The sequence below is a fragment of the Vulpes lagopus genome, chromosome 2 (assembly GCF_018345385.1).
Source record: "Vulpes lagopus strain Blue_001 chromosome 2, ASM1834538v1, whole genome shotgun sequence".
Classification (NCBI taxonomy): Eukaryota; Metazoa; Chordata; class Mammalia; order Carnivora; family Canidae; genus Vulpes; species Vulpes lagopus.
Genome location: NC_054825.1, coordinates 101,324,378 through 101,341,200, shown reverse-complemented (window position 1 = coordinate 101,341,200; position 16,823 = coordinate 101,324,378). Strand labels below are relative to the sequence as shown.

General features: G+C 36.5%; 1 protein-coding gene across 5 annotated transcripts in view; it reads left to right on the top strand.

Moving 5' to 3' along the window:
* The window catches only part of IPCEF1 (interaction protein for cytohesin exchange factors 1), a 170,364-nt gene that overhangs the window by 40,259 nt on the left and 113,282 nt on the right, over positions 1-16,823 (top strand). For 2 of the 5 annotated variants that reach the window (XM_041737876.1, XM_041737868.1), the window contains exon 1: positions 15,847-15,887. The exons of 1 other annotated variant lie outside the window; for it this stretch is intronic. The gene's annotated coding sequence lies outside the window, so the exon portion shown is untranslated. Of the gene's footprint in view, positions 1-15,844; positions 15,888-16,823 lie in introns of those variants that run through there. 2 more of the 5 variants (XM_041737884.1, XM_041737894.1) reach the window with 2 other exon arrangements.

Here is a 16,823-nt window from a genome sequence, read left to right as displayed (position 1 = left end):
AATGAAGATCAGTTTTCCCCCATTTATGTGTACAGACTCCCTGAATTCTGTCTGTAGGTCTCCTGAAGTGCCTATGAGTCCTAAGTTAAGAACCCCTGTAATATACATTTTCATAAGTTTATGAGCATGTTTGAGATAAATTGAATTCTTCAAATACATATCTGTGTATAATTCCAAATGCAGTAATGAACATTAACATTTTTAATTTTCAAGAGGAAATCTCATTCCTTCATTTGTTCATTCATATTCTTACTTATAATCTGCCTTGTTTGTGAAAGGATTTGAGGGAGGTTGCATAAATGCATACAGCAAAATAGAATAAAATTACAAGTAAATGGATGAGAAAGAAGGAATGGAAGAAAAGGTTAGTGTGAAAAGTGAGAAGTGTCTTTGAATGCAGTTAATACACAAAGTGTATGTGGGAAGGCTCTAGATCTTTACTAGAGTACAACATATTTATATGATTTACAATGCAAAGGATACGAAATGATCAGTTATAGATTCCTGATTACATCTCCTGTAAAATCAAACGAGATGCCCAACTTTTTGTCTATTGAAACTAGAGAGAAATTTCTTCTATAGACCTTGCCTTATAATGTGTCTTAGTCAGTTCAAGCTGCTATAGCAAAACACTACTGACTGAGTGTATTAAACAACAGAAATTTATTTCTCACAGTTTTGGAGGTTGGAAGTCCCAGATCAGGATGCCAGGATGGTCAGGTTCTGGTGAGACCTCTCTTTCCTCTTTGTATATGTCCATCCTCCTGCTGTGTCTTCAGAGGGAAGAGAGAGAGTGCTCTCTCACTTGTCTCTAACTTTCTAAGGGCACTAAGCCCATCATGAGGTCTTCACTCGGTGGCTCAGTTACCTCTGAAAGGCTCATATCAAAAATACCTTCATATTGGGGGTTGGATATATGAATGCCCCCAATGAATTTTGGGGGCAACCCAATTTTGTCCACAGTGATGCTACATTGTAATGAAATGGTACTTTTAAAAGCTTCCTTTGTTTCATTGAGCTATCTCTTATAATTTCTTAGTGTACCCAATGTTTATAGTAGCAATGTCCACAATAGCCAAACTGTGGAGGGAGCCTCGGTGTCCATCGAAAGATGAATGGATAAAGAAGATGTGGTTTATGTATACATGGAATATTACTCAGCCATTAGAAACAACAAATGCCCACCATTTGCTTCAACGTGGATAGAACTGGAGGGTATTATGCTGAGTGAAGTAAGTCAATCGGAGAAGGACAAACATTATATGGTCTCATTCTTTTGGGGAATATAAAAAATAGTGAAAGGGAATAAAGTGGAAAGGAGAGAAAATGAGTGGGAAATATCAGTGAGGGGGACAGAACATGAGAGACTCCTAACTCTGGGAAACGAACAAGGGGTAGTGGAAAGGGAGGTGGGTGGGGGGTTGGGGTAACTGGGTAACGGGCATTGAGGGAGGCACTTGACAGGATGAGCACTGGGTGTTATGCTATATGTTGGCAAATCAAACTCCAATAAAAAAATATACAAAAAAAATTCCTTAGTGTAATCAATGACACATGTTTCTGCTGGCACAGCTTAATATAGAAATGGATTTAAAAATATGTAGTATAATTTAAAAAACCTTTTTTGGAGGTACAAAGTATCATTATATATTTTTTAATACCACTTTGTTGGAGGTACTTATTCTTGAAATATAGACTAGTGATTATTAATCTTTACATGTTATGGACCAGTTTGAGGCCCTGATGAAAGCTGTAAATGCAGACACACATTAAAGTTTGCATACAGTTTTAGGGAATCACAGACCTCTTAGAGTCTTAGCACTTTGAGTGGTAAATAACTCTGGGATATAGAGAGTAATGGATATACCTTTAAACACATTATATAAGTATTGCTTATTGTAACCGAGTGTTTGACGTGGACTGAGAACCAGCCAGTTGGATTTAATGCTCCTGGCAAGCATGAGAACACAGCTATTCCATGCTGGAAATTAAATAAATGCTTTACTAGCTCAGAGAGCAGAAAGCCTGCAGGCATATTTAACAACATACAATGCTAATATTTCAAGGCTGGAGGGGTGCCTGGATCATACAGCCTCAAATCTTGTGCCTGAAATTCTCATGCCCCTTGGAGGACATCATGAATCTCTTGGCTACCACTATTGTGAGGCCCCATGAGGTGATCACACAAATGTGGCCACAGTCTCTAGACTCACCCCCCTCAACCTCCTCCACCACCATCCCATCATTTGCCATAGTCTGGCTGGGACCAAGTTGTCATGTGAGGAATTGGATACCTAGGGTGGATTCAGACTTCGTGGGGCCTGACTCTTCTACAATTTGGAGAGTCTTCTTTAGGAAAATTAATACAAAATTACAAAGAGAGAGCTGTAAGAAACTTAATATTTAAAAGACATGACAGAAATGAGAATAAATTTCTAATTTTAAAAAGCTGACAAAATACCAAAAGTAGCCCATTTCCTAGAAAAATAAGATAATTTAAAAATTAACTGCCTGACAAATCTCTAGGACAATTTCTCTACATTTTTAGCTATGTGATTTTTGATTGACTCTTTATATGATAATGATTTTGTAAAGTCATTTTGTCTAAAGAACATAGAAAGATAATCCAGTTTGTCACCTAGCATAAGTTGATCAGAATTTTTTTTTTGTTTTTATTGATTATTTAGAAAAACTGCTGGCTCCCCAGTTTAGAATTTTTCTCTCATGTTTCTTTCAGCTGTGAGCTTTAGGTTTGGAAGAATTCCTCATAAACTTGTTTTGGGTTCTGTGCATTAAAAGTCTTATTTTCCTCTCCTACCCACTGACACAGGGAGATAGAAGACTTGTTCATATTGTAATATAACTTCTGGTCCCGAGCCAGCATGTCACCATGCCAGGTGCATTGGCTAGTGAGAAGTAGAATATTACTAGAAGTTATTACTATACTTGAACAGCTCACAATAACTTAATGATACAAGGGAGAGAGTGTAAGAAACATTAAGTACATCCCATTAAGGATGGGAAAATTTCTCTCTCTTAAGAAAGAGAAAAAGGAAATGCTAATGCCCCATTAAGTACAAAATGAGTATGTCCATTTCTAGAAATGCTTGCTTTCAGAACTGGTAGACCGCAGCTCACCCTTATAGTATCTTTTTTGCTTTCCTTTCTCCCAGGGTACTCCAAAGACTGCCTGCATGAGGCTGCAGCCATCTTCATAGCTCCTTCATAGAACCCTCTAGTAAGATTTCTTAGAGTATATATAGGCTCAAGAGAACAAAACCAAGATTGGATGAAGAAGGAAATTTTTCCTACCATGTCTCAGAGTCCAAATCTTTCCAAGTTCTTTGACACTGGAAATGTAACCTCTCTTCTGGAAAGACCCTGTTCCCAATTACAGGAGTATGATCTTACCATAGGTTCCAATCAGACAAATATCTCAGAACATACTAGCCTAAGGTCAGCATGAGAAAAGGCCACTTGGAAGAGTTTAGGATACATTTCCATTCATAGATACAAGGGTATTTAAGGCCATAGACACATGGGACACAATATGACTACTGTGATTTTATGTTGGAAAATTTAAACCCGATAGAACCATGTGCTCGTTTCAATTATGAAACTCAGTACAGCACACATGGAATATTTTAACTGATTAATATAGCTTTCTGGCAAATGCCCTAAGATAACTGGCTGCAAAATATATGCTTTGGAAAGTGGCTGAGTTATTTTATAGATTTATTGATTATAAGCCAGTTAAATGTGGAGCTAAGTCTAACAAAGATACTCACTTTGGGTTTAGAATAGTTGGTCGGTAGCTCTTCTTTTCAGGATTCGAGTATTGAGGTCCCTTCTCCATTAAAGCCACTCTGAGCTGGCAACAATGAAACCTATTGTGTTTGAATATAAGAATTCTAATTTTATTGCCTATGGAAGGGGAATGTCTATTGATTTCATCCAAAAGTAGAGTAAATTGCTGAGGCACATAAAATGTCTGCTTCTTCAAAGCCGATGGGAAGTACAATATTTACTTGTTTGAGCATATTTTGGATGGGAGATACCTACTTTGCTTGTTTGTTAAAGAAAAAAATCCATTTTTCTTAAAGTCTGCATTCAAATAAAAATAAAAATGCCCAGAGGCTCAGAATAAGCAAGAATATTCTTGGTATCACGGTTTTACCTAAAATTTCCTGTGTTTTTTTTTTATGTCTTTACTCACAAAGAGGCCAAACTTTTATTTTTAATGAAGATGGACAGAAGCTGTCCTTTACTTCTGGCAGAGATGAAAAACACATAGTAGTGGGAAAAATTTCCTCCTCTGTGCATAAGGTCTTAGGAAATGAGCAGTAAAATGGTGAACTAGAAGGGGTAATATGTCCACATTAGCTTCAGTTGGCTTTAACACTTCTGAAAATGGGTTTTCATTTTCTGTGCACTAACCCAACAATAGATTTTATAAATTATTCAGGCATAGAATGTCTGAATTTCAGAAAATAAACCAGAAGGGTTTAGATGCAGAATTTCATAAGATTTTTTTTTAAAAGCTGTAGGACCCTTTTTCCGAATGCAAGTATGCCCAGCAGTCCAGGGTGAAACCAACAAGTGCAGACCCGCTCGTCCTACCCAGGTTCTCAGCAGCCCTTCCCTAGGCTCTCCCTCCTCCTGCACAGAACTGGCACACAGATGGACATAAAGCAGGTACCCGATTTCCTGAAGCCCCTTGCTGGGGATTTACTGTTCAGGGTTTTAGGAGGCTAACCCTTGATGACAGAGTTTTAACCTTTCTGTAAAGGAAATAGCAGTACTTGCTGAGAGCTTCTGGTCCATGCAAACGGCATTTTATGTGGAATATCCATTTTGGTCAATGGAGAATTTTCCTGTGTGGAGGAAGTTGACACAGAGGAGCCTCTACTAACAGAGTGTCTAGGAAGGGTGGTGGAACTTTGGGGTGGCCTGATGAGATTGAAGATGTGATTTTGGCGTCTGGGGAAAGCAGAGTAGGGAGTGGCAAAACTGAGCTTCTGGGTGAAGTACCCCAACAAATAGAAATATTAGTGTCTTTTCTTCCTTTGATATCGTGTATGTGTGTGTGTGTGTGTAAGAGAGAGAGACAGAGAGAGACACACACATAGAGAGACAGAGAGAGACAGAGAGACAATGAGAGAGACAGAGAGGATGGAGAAAGAGAAAAGGGAAATGCTAATGCTGGGATCTAAATAGGAGTTGCAGGCAGCCCGGGTGGCTCAGCGGTTTAGTGCCGCCTTCAGCCCAGGGTGTGATCCTGCAGACACAGGATTGAGTCCCATGTGAGGCTCCCTGCATGGAGCCTGCTTCTCCCTCTGCCTGTGTCTCTGCCTCTCTCTCTGTGTCTCTCATGAATAAATAAATAAAATCTTAAAAAAAAAATAGGAGTTGCTCATGCTCCATGGAAAGGAGAAGAGTCCCTTAACAATATTTCACTTTTTAAAATATTTTTATTTATTTGAGAGAGACAGAGCTTGAGCATGAGGGGGCTGAGGGAGAGGGAGAAGCAGTCTCCCCGGTGAGGGAGCCCCAAGGTGGGACTCAATCCCAGGATCCTGATATTATGACCTGAGCTCAATACAGACACTCCAGGGACTGAGCCACCCAGGCATAGCCAGTATTTCATTTTTTAAAGGAAGACTACTCTCATTTCCTTTGCTTTATTTTGAGTTTGTGTCATTTTTCAGTTGAACTAACTGGGCACATTCTGAACAAATAAAAGTATCTTCTTGATTTGAGATTCTATAATTGATTATTTAATAACTCATGAAGTGTTTAGGAAGTTGAAGTTAAGCTGCTGGCTTAAATTCCCCCTGACTTATTATTGAGAGGTTTTCTACAAACCAATGTCTAAAAAGACATTTGGGGGACAATTTGAGAAAGTGTTAAATCAAAGTGGTGTGTCTATGAAATGTCATTGTAATATATTTTTCTAAGGTGTCCTTAAATTTTTTTTAAGGAAATCATTTTATGGCTCTCTAAAATTGAGCCAAATGACCCTGAATCTTCTGTTTTCCTATTAACAGTGAATTTGAGTTAAACAATCTTTGTATTCTGCTATTTATGTAGCTCTTTCACCAAAAGAACACAGAAGCATTAAACAATGCAATACTTGAGATTGCCCCAATCCTTGAACCTTGAAAGTGTTACTGGTCTTGTTCTCAAAAGCATTTCTATGCTTTATGTGCTGGTTTTCAAACACTGAAAATATACATATGGACATTCAGACTGTTCTGCACCCTAGGACCTCCTGCTCAACAACTGAGATAAGGAAAGAATGCTCTTCAGAGCATTATAGCTCATTAGGGTGCCGTCTAAAAATCTCATACATGCCTGATAAACTTTGTGGAATGTCAGGGCCTCTGCTGTGATTAAAGGAGCTAAATGTGAGTTGTCAAGCAGCTCAAATATTAGCTAGAATCCACATCCATGCAGAACTCTTAAGATTAGGCTTCATAGGCACAAAGCTATACATATGGAGTACCCCTCGTTACATTACAAATTTCCAAATGAATGGAAGAAAATGGAGCAGGAAATATACTTTAAGAGGGTATGTATCTCTGGACTTGGCAATGCTGGATGATTTTTGTTTTAATTAACTTTTCTGTTGCATTTTAAAGTTTATAATAATGCAACTATGTATTTTTTTCATATTGAAAGCTTTATTTCTAAGAAGTGGAATAGATGCTATGGTTATTGGCATAGCACAGGTCCTGAATATATGTTGTCCCTTCCAGCATTTGACAGTAGGTACCATTGTCAGATGTGCACGTTAACTTTGGGTTTAAAAACATGCCCGTGGTAGTGATCAGGAGACTGCAAGAAGGACCAAATAACTAGAAATGTAGTGACTTTAAACCACTAGGGAAGAGAAGGAGAAAGATTTACCATGTAATAAACATGTAGCTTCTGTGCACTATCTACCCCTCCCTCCCACCATCTGAGGTTGGCGTGAGTGGGCCCTGTCAGCCTATTTTACTTTAGTGAAGAAATGATGGAAGCATATCCATGCAAACAGCATTTATGTGGAATATCCATTTTGGTCAGAAGAGGATTTTCCTGCATGGTGGAAGTTGACACAGAAGAGTCTCTATTAACAGAGTGTCTAGGAAGGGTGGTGGAACTTTGGGGTGGGCTGATGAGATTGGAAGATGTATTTTGGCGTCTGGGGGAAGTAGACTCCTTCAAGTCCCTGTTCTAGAAGGCAGGAAGTCTCCTGCCTTCAAGTCCCATTCTAGGCTGGCTCCCTTCCCCCTGCCTCCATGTGCCTGGCCTCAGGCCTGCTCTAAGCGAATAAGGTCCCCACAATAACATGCCCTGGAAATTCCTCACCGCTAAGGACTTCTGTCCTTCAGGTTCCTCTTTCTTTTCTTTTTCTCAGTACTTGCCTTCATCCTCATCAAATGTACACAGAGTTCACAGTCTATCAAGGATCAAATCATGGAAAAGTCTGACACTCATGCATTTTGCCGCCTTCACTTAGCTAATAATTTGGAATTATTTCTAATTATTCAAATGATCCAAAATAATAGTATTTTGAGCCATGTCAAGGTGGGAGTCTGCCAACATGATCTGTGAGGCTGCAGCCAACCCACTGCTAACGTGGACACGCGGGTAAAAGTGGTCGCTTCCCTCGCTGGCAGAGCCAGGGAGCTGCGGCTGAGCCTCTGACCTGCTGCAGGAAGGACTCAGGCAGAGGCAGGTGCACCGTATGGGTCCTAGAGCCCTGGGGAAGAGGGGCTGTACTTCTCTGCTGTGGTGCTTTAGATATTACACACTTGACTAGAGGTCCAGGCCCCCAAGAGGAGCTGGACTGGAAGGAGAGACCTGGGAACCCTGGAAAAAGCCAAGATGAGTAAGGAAGTCTGGCAGCATGGGAGGAGCATTGCTCTGGGCATTGAGCCTCCCTGTTCTTACCCCTCTGTAGCCCTTTCCTCTTCAAGAGTGTCTGGGGGTTCCAAAAGGAGGGCTGTGGTCAAAGAAAGGCAGGTGCCACTGTGGAGAGTTCTCATCAAAGTAATGACCAGAAACAGGTGTGTGTATGTGAGAGGAACGAGTGTGTGGCTAGCAGAGGTTGGGGGGCACACAGGCAGCCACCTATGAATGAGCTGTGGATGCTGGCCTGAGCAGCAGATTTCATGGCAGTAGTCTTCATCTGTAAAATAGGAATAAAGACAGGACCCACTTCATAGGGTTGTAGAAACGAAATGATCAGTGCCTGTACAACATTTAGCACGTGCCTGCCCAAATCAAGTAATAATCAGCTCAATAAATGTTGGCTTTTGTTACCTTCAACATTGTTTCTGTGATCCCTTCTCTCTACTTCTACTTATTTTCAAGTGGTTATATAATTTGATTTTATGTGATCCGATAAAATGAACATTGGCTGTGTTGTTTTTAAGCAGAGAAACTGCTTCTCAGGATGTATTCTGAAAGTGAATTAAACTTAAGCAAAGTTTTAAAAATAATTGTGGGATCTCAAAATTGAATTTTTACCAACTAAAAAAGTTGGGCACTGATGTCATTTTTTTTGCTCTAGGAAGATTGTAAGGATAACTAATAACGCTTGGTGGAGATTAATATAGTATTGAAAGTAGTAATTTTAACAATTTTGAATTCATTTTCAAAGACATAATTGGAATAATTTTCAATAGACATCAATCTTTATTTTTTGGGAAATTACAGTGATTAAATTAACTGCAGGCAGCCTCTCATTGTTATTTTATGATAATAGTCTGTTGAGGATTGGTGGAAAAAATGAATGATACATGTTCTATTAAAGACTTTATGGTTGAAAATTTTTTCATCACTCTGTCTAGCTATAATGTATATACTTAGGGCAGAAGTATCAAATTCAGCTTCCTTTACTGTATTTGGCCTGAAAATTAATCCAAATGAACAGTGAGAATAATGCATTTCCTAGGATTAAAATATAGATTTTTCTTTTAAGGGAGTGAATAATATGCCAGTTCAAAAGAAAATGATACACCTGCAGAACTCTGTGAAAGTTGAATATTTTCAGGATTCTGTCCCTGCTTCCTTATGAAATTGAACACTGGACAAGGACAATAATATTACACCCATTATTTAGACATTTGAAATTACTCTTTTACTTTGAAATGAGGTATTCACATCACTGAGTGCTGGAAAATTGTACATGGATGTAAGGGTAAGTGATCTTGATCTGTCACCTGAGCTTGAGGCTCTTTGGAGGTGGCAAAGTTGTTTTTATCAATGGAAAATATCACCCTATTTCTTCAAGATCTTTCTGAACTCAAGATGATTTAGATAGTATATCTGAGTGTGAATACCACCCAATGAGCATCTGCAGTTGACCTTACCTGGATATGGGTGGGATTGCTTTTTGAATTTCAGTATGACTACAAAAGTTGTCTGGCTTTTACCCCTACCAGTGTCCTTGACTCGCAGTTAGGGAAACTTGTTTATGTTCTTACTGGCTGGAATGTCTACTCAAGGATCCATGCTATTGGTTGTATATCAAGTTATGTGCACTAATAGCCAAACTTTTCTTGATTTGACCCTAAACTAAACAGTACTGGGATTGTAAGTTCCAAGGGTAAAGGAAAATTAAAAAGTAATTAATTTAATATGCTAAGAAGTCCTTGTACAAATACCAATTACTATGCTATGAACCAGTGCTGTTTTCATGCTTTGGGAAGTAGAAGGAATTGACAAAAAAAAATCATGTTCTGGGGAGAAAAGAAAAGCTGGTGAATTACTAGTTGCGCCAAATGCAAAGACATAAACATGAACAAAAGCCAATTACTTGGCATTCAATACAACCAACGCTCATCCATTTTTATATTGTTTCTGCTGTGATTATTGTAATTTCAAATCATTACAGTTGAAAATGTTTTGATAAAGCATAATATTACATTACCTTGTAATTTAACATACAACTAGAACTGTTAGGCACAAAATTTGGGCAATGGAGAGTTGCAGGTTGTAGAAGAGAAAAAAATGTCTAGATTTATTTGACATGAAAACACAGGGTTTCTTCCTCAGATACAGTCTTTATGGTTCTATAAATTTGGATAAATTTGCATTCAAAAGGAAAACATGATTAAAAACACCTACCTTGTGGGGTGGGTGTGCAAATTGAGTAAATAAATCCATGTCAAAGTGCTTTGTAAATTACAAACTGTTATACTAAATTTACTCTCTAGGAGGCAATCACTAAGTATAATTGATTGAAAGAAAATATTAATCTGTCCTATTTTGTACTTTTTATAATGTATGAAAAGAAGAAAAGCCTTCCCACTTCACACGTGTGCCTCTGCCAAAAATTTTTACCTGCGTGTAATTGTGAGAAAACAATCAGATAAATTCAATTTGAGAGGCATTATGCAAAAAACAACTGGACTCTACACAAAAGTCAATTGTCAGAGACAAAAGGAACTATATACATCAGACACTGTATGCAGTGGTGACCTTGAGTGAGCCCTGGATTTAAAATAAAATATAATATAAATACCCAGATTAAAAAGGACATTACTGAGACAATTGGGAAATTTTGACTGTATTTTAGATAATTATAACACTTCAAATTTCCCAAGTATGTTTATTTTTTTAAAAATTTATTCATGAGAGACACAGAGAGAGCAAGAGACATAGGCAGAGGGAGAAGCAGGCTCCCTATGGCTCCCCCGGGATCACGCCCTGAGCCAAAGGCAGACAGTCAACCACTGAGCCACCCAGGTGCCTCCAAGTATGTTTATTATTACGTTTATTAGTATTATTATGGTTTGTTTTAGATTTTTGAAGCACATGCTAACGTTTGTTTTAAAGTTTTTATTTAAATTCCAGTTAGTTAACACACAGAGTAATATTAGTTTCAAGTGTAAAATGTAGTGATTCAGCACTTCATACGTCACCCAGTGCTCATCACAGGTGTCCTCCTTAATTCCCATGACCTATTTACCCCATTACCTCACCTGCATCCCCTCTGCTAGCCATCAGATTGTTCTCTATAATTAAAAGTCTGTTCTTTGGTTTACCTCTCTTTTTATTTTTGCCCCCCCTCATTTTTCATTTGGTTGGTTTATCAAACTCCACATATGAGTGAAGTTATATGGTTTTTGTTTTTCTCTGACTGACATATTTTGCTTGGCACAATACTCTGTAGCTCCATCCATGTCATCACAAATGTCAAGATTTCATTATTTTTTATGGCTAAGTAATATTCCATTATAAATATATATATACACATACATATATATGTATATATACACAGATATTTTTATGTATATATATATCTTTATCTCTACCTATGTATATATATCTATATCCCATCACTTCCTTATCCATTCATCAGTCAATGGGCACTTGGGCTGTTTCCGTGATTTGGCTATGGTAGACAATGGTGCTTTAAACACTGGAGTTTATGTATCCCTTTGAATTAGCATTTTTCTATTCTTTGGATAAATATCCAGTGGTGTGATTTCTGGATCTTAGAGAAATTCTATTTTAATGTTTTGAGGAAACTTCTTACTATTTTCCAGAGTGATTACACCAGTTTCCATTCCTACTAATATTGCAAGAGGGTTCCCCTTCTCCATATCCTTTCTGACACCTGTTGTTTCTTGGGTTGTTGATCTTAGACATTCTGATTGGTGTGAGGTGATGTCCATGATAAAGTTGTATGGGTGAAATGTCTTTATAAGTAATTTTCAAATGGTTTGGCAAAATATTTACACATATAGACAGAGATAAAGCAAATATGGCAAAATGGTAATAATTTAGGAATCTAGTGAAGGCTATCCAGGTGTTCATTGTTAAATATTCCCACAGCTTTCTTATAGTTTTAGAATTTAAAAAATGAAAAGTTGGAGGAAAATTTAAAATGTTAAAAAAGCCCAAATATTCAAAACAAATGAGTCATTAAAAAACAGATCTTCTTAAAATGTATCTGTCCTTTACAGAGCATGTTTTTCTGCCATCTCATTTTACTGTGAGATATAAATAAATAGGCTTAAAAAAGAAGAATCTTGCAGTAGAATCAGTGCTTGAAGGGAATGTATAGAGTTGAGTGCATATATTAGAAAAGAAGAAAAATCTAAAATCAATAATCTAAGTTTCCATCTTAGGAACTTAGGAAAAGAGGAACAAATCAAATCCAAAGTAAGAAGAAGAAAAGAAATAATACGAATTAGAGCAAAAATCAATGAACTGGAAAACAGGCATTCAATAGAGAAAATCAATGAAACCAAAAGCTGGTTCTTTAAAAAGACCAATAACATCAAAAACTTCTAGATAGGCTAACTGAGAAAAAAAGGAGAGAAGACACAAGTTACTAATATCAGAAATGAAAGAGATGACATCACTACAGCTTCCATGGAAATTAAAAGAATAATAAAAGAATACTATGAATAGCTCTGTGCCCACAAATTTGACAATCTAGGTAAAATGGACCGATTCCTTTAAGGACACACTCTACCAAAACTCACATAAGAAGACACAGATGATCTGAACAGGTCTACATCTATTAAAGAAATTTAATCAATAATAAATAAACTTCTAAAGCAGAGAGCACCAGTCTCAGATGGGTTCACTGGCAAATTCTATCAAACATTTAAGGAAGAAATTATACTAATTCTCTACAATATTTTCAGAAGATAGTAACAGAAAGAATATGTCTTAACTTATTCTATGAGGCCAGCATTTTCCTGACATCAATACCAGACAAAGACATTACAATAAAACTACAGATTGGTAACTCTCATGAACATAGGTGTAAAATACCCTATAAAATATTATGAAATCTAATCCAAAAAAAGTATATAGAGAATTATATACCATAACCAAGTGAGATTTATCTTAGTTATGTAAGGCTAGTTCAATATTTAAAAAGTCAATGCAACCTATCACATCAATAGATTTAAAAAGAATAATCACATGATCATATCAATAGATACAGAAAAACATTTGACAAAATTTAACACCAATTCATGTTAAGAACTCTCAGTAAACTAGGAAGATAAGGGAACTATCTATTGATAGTCTATTGATAAAGACTACCTACAGAAAAGCCTACAGCTGACACCATACTTAATAGTGAGAAAGCTTTCCCACTAATATCAGGTAGGCAAGGATGTTTCCTCTCCCTATTCCTTTCTAACATCATATTAGGATATTAGGAGTTCTAGTTAATACAATAAAGCAAGAAAATAAAATAAAATATCTATAGAGTGGAAGAAAGATATAAACCTCTCCTTGTTCTCAGGTGACATGTACTGACAAAAAAAACCCCTCCTTGAACTATAATAACTGATCATAGCAAGGTTGCAGGATGCAAGGTTAATATACAAACGTCCATTGTTTTCCTATATCCAACAATTAACAAGGGAAATTTGAAATAAAAATGCAAATATCATTTACCTTAGTCCCCAAGAAATGAAATACTTAGGTATAAATCTAACAAAATATATACAAGATCTATATGAGGAAAACTACAATATTCTGATGGATAAAATCAAAGAAGAACTAAATGATTAGAGATGTTGCATGTTTATTATGGATACAAAGACTCAATATTGTCAAGATGTCAATTCTTCCAAAACTGACCCATAGATTCAATTCAACCCCAATCAAAATATTAGCAATTTAGTTTTTGGATATTGATAAATAGATTTTAAAGATTATATGAAGAGAGAAAAGACCCAGAATAGCCAACATGGTATTGAAGGAGAAAAACAAAGTTGGAGGACTGACACTACCCAATTTCAACTTTTCACTATAAAGTTTCAGTAATCAAGACAGTGTGGTACTGGTAAAAAGATAAACAGATCAATGGATCAGAATAGACAGCCCAGAAATAGATCCTCATAAATGTGATCAATTGATCTTTGACAAAGGAGCAAAGACAATACAATGGGGCAAAGATAGTCTCTTCAACAAATGGTCCTGGAATAACTGGACATCCACATGCAAAGATATGAATCTAGACACAGACCATACACCCTTCACAAACATGATTATTTCTACTTATGGAAGTGGTAGAGAAAATTATGTTTAAAAATGTATCATAGACCTATGTATAAAATACAAAACTATCAAACTCCTAAAAGATAGTGTAGGATAAAGACTAGATAAACTTGAATATGGTGATACTGTTTTAGATATAACATCAAAGATGTGATCCATGAGAGAAAAGAATATGTTGATTTCATTAAAATGAGAAACTTCTCTAAAAGTGAGAAAAGGCAATATAAAGACAATTAGAAGACAAATTACATACTGGGAGAAAGTATTTGCGAAAGATGTATCTGATAAAGGACTGTTATCCAAAATATACAATGAACTCCTAAAATTCAACAATAAGAGAATAACCTTCTTAAAAAATGGACCAAATATCTTAACAGACACTTCATCAAAGAAGATATACAGATGGCAAATAAGCATATTAATTAAGCATGTAGAAAGATGTTCCATATGTCATCAAAGAAATTAAAACAGAACTGTGATAACCACTTAAACACCTATTAGAATGGCCAAAATCCAGACCACAGACAATACTAAATGCTGGTAAGGATGTGGAGCAACAGGAGCTTTCATACATTGCTGATGCGAATGCAAAAATAGTAGAGCCACTTTGGAAGACAGTTTCTTTGGAACACAGTGGATTCTTAAAAAGTTGATATAATTTTACCATATAGCTCAGCAATCATGCTTCTTTGTACTTACACAAAGGAGTTGAAAAATTATGTCTACACAAAACCTGCACGTGGATGTTTATAGCAGCTAACTCACAAATTGCTAAAACTTGGAAGCAATCAAGGTATCCTTCAGTAGGCGAATGGATAAAGAAATTGATACATTCAGACAATGGAATATTATTTAGTGCTAAAAATAAATATGTTATTGAGCCATGACAAGACATGGAGGAAACTTGAATGCATATTACTGAGAGAAGCCCATCTGCGAAGGCTACATACTATAAGATTGCAGCTATATGACATTCTGGAAAAAGCAAAACTATGGAGACAATAAAGAGTTCAGTGTTTGCTAGTGGCAGGAAAAATGAATATGCAGAGCACTGAAGATTTTTAAGGAAATGAAAATGCTATGATATTATATCACATGATATTATAATGATAGATATATGTCACTGTATATTTTTCTATAAACATGGAACGTACAACACTGACAGTGAACTGTAAGGTATGTTATGGACCCTAGCTAATCACGATGTGTCAGTGTAGGTTTATTATTGGTAAAAAAAAAAATACCATTCTGGTGAGTGATGCTGATAATGGGGGAGGCTATATGCATGTGGCGGCAGGGGGTATATGGGACATCTCTGTAACTTCCTCTCAGTTTTACTATAAGCCTAAAACTGCCCTAAAAAATGAAGTCTTAGAAAATCTACATTTTTTAAACTTATGGTTTAGGCAATGAATGGGATGATTATTACTAATATGGAACACTTTTCCACTGACAGGATTCCAGGAAAACAGATGGAAGTTCTAAATCCATGTGTACATCTTTCAAGATATTTAAAAGTAAAAGAAAAATATATCTTGAGTAGTGTTCAAAGGGATTTGAACATTATTTTCACTTTATCTTTTAAAAAACATTAAATTCCAGGGGATCGCAGCTTTAACGATTTCCTGCTAGTTGACTACCTAGGTCTTCTTTCCTTTTGAGTTAGAACTTCCTGTGTCATTTTTCAAGAGAGACATGGAGTTGTTATTATGATGAGCAACTTACTATTTTGTTGCCTCTTCTTGGAGTTGATGTGGTAGGATTTTGATTGGATCCAGGCAGAAACTTTATGACCCCTTTCTTGTCTTTTTTTTTTTTGTAAGAGGCAACAGAACTGGAACGAGGGCACTCATAGCCTTTTGGTATGTAATTGAAAGTTGTTCAAAACGAGTTATTATTTTTTTTTAGTGATATTTATGACCTGAAGGGCCTGTACTCCATTTTGTTATTCTAATTTGTGAACCATACTATAATAGGATTAATGCAGAGGGAAGCTAATAGTACTAATAAACAACAAACTATCTTTGGTCCTCTGGATTTCCCTTGAAAATGGATTCTTGGTGGTAATTGCTTTCCAATAGGAGGGTTGTTTAGAAAAGCAATTTATATACAGAATGATCTTTTTTGCCCCTCTCAGTGGTCAGGAACATACTGTAACTATCAAAGTACCATAGAAGTATAATTATGTGAAGAATTTATTTATTTTATAAGCAAGTGTGTTTAGATGCCCAAATGCAAATTGAATGCTCTAGAAATTAGGCATTTACTGATATAAATTTACTACTGATTCAAATAAAATATTTACATTTAATAATTACAATATAAAAGTAAAACAATCCTAAGATGTTCTTGCCTTTAAAGTTCATCACTAATGATCTAAGCAACACTGGAGTTCTTTGAATATGTGTGTAATTCTTCTCATCATTCTTCTGATTTTATATTTATAAAGTAATTTAAAAAGAATTATTATATGTCTTAGTTCCCTTTTTTAAAAAAGATTTTATTTATTTATTCATGAGAAACACACAGAGAGAGACAGAGAGAGACATAGGGAGAGGGAGAAGCAGCCCCCTTGCTGGGAAATGCAAGGGAAGCTTTATTTATTTATTTTTAAGAAAGAAAGAGATAGAGCAGGAGCAAAGATGGAGGGATAGAGGGAAAAGGAGAGAGAATATCCTAAGCAGGCTCAACACCCAGTGCAGAGACCGATACAGGGCTTGATTTTAAGACTCTAAGATTAGGGTAGCCCGGGGGCTCCACGGTTTGGCGCCACCTTCAGCCCAGGGCGTGATCCTGGA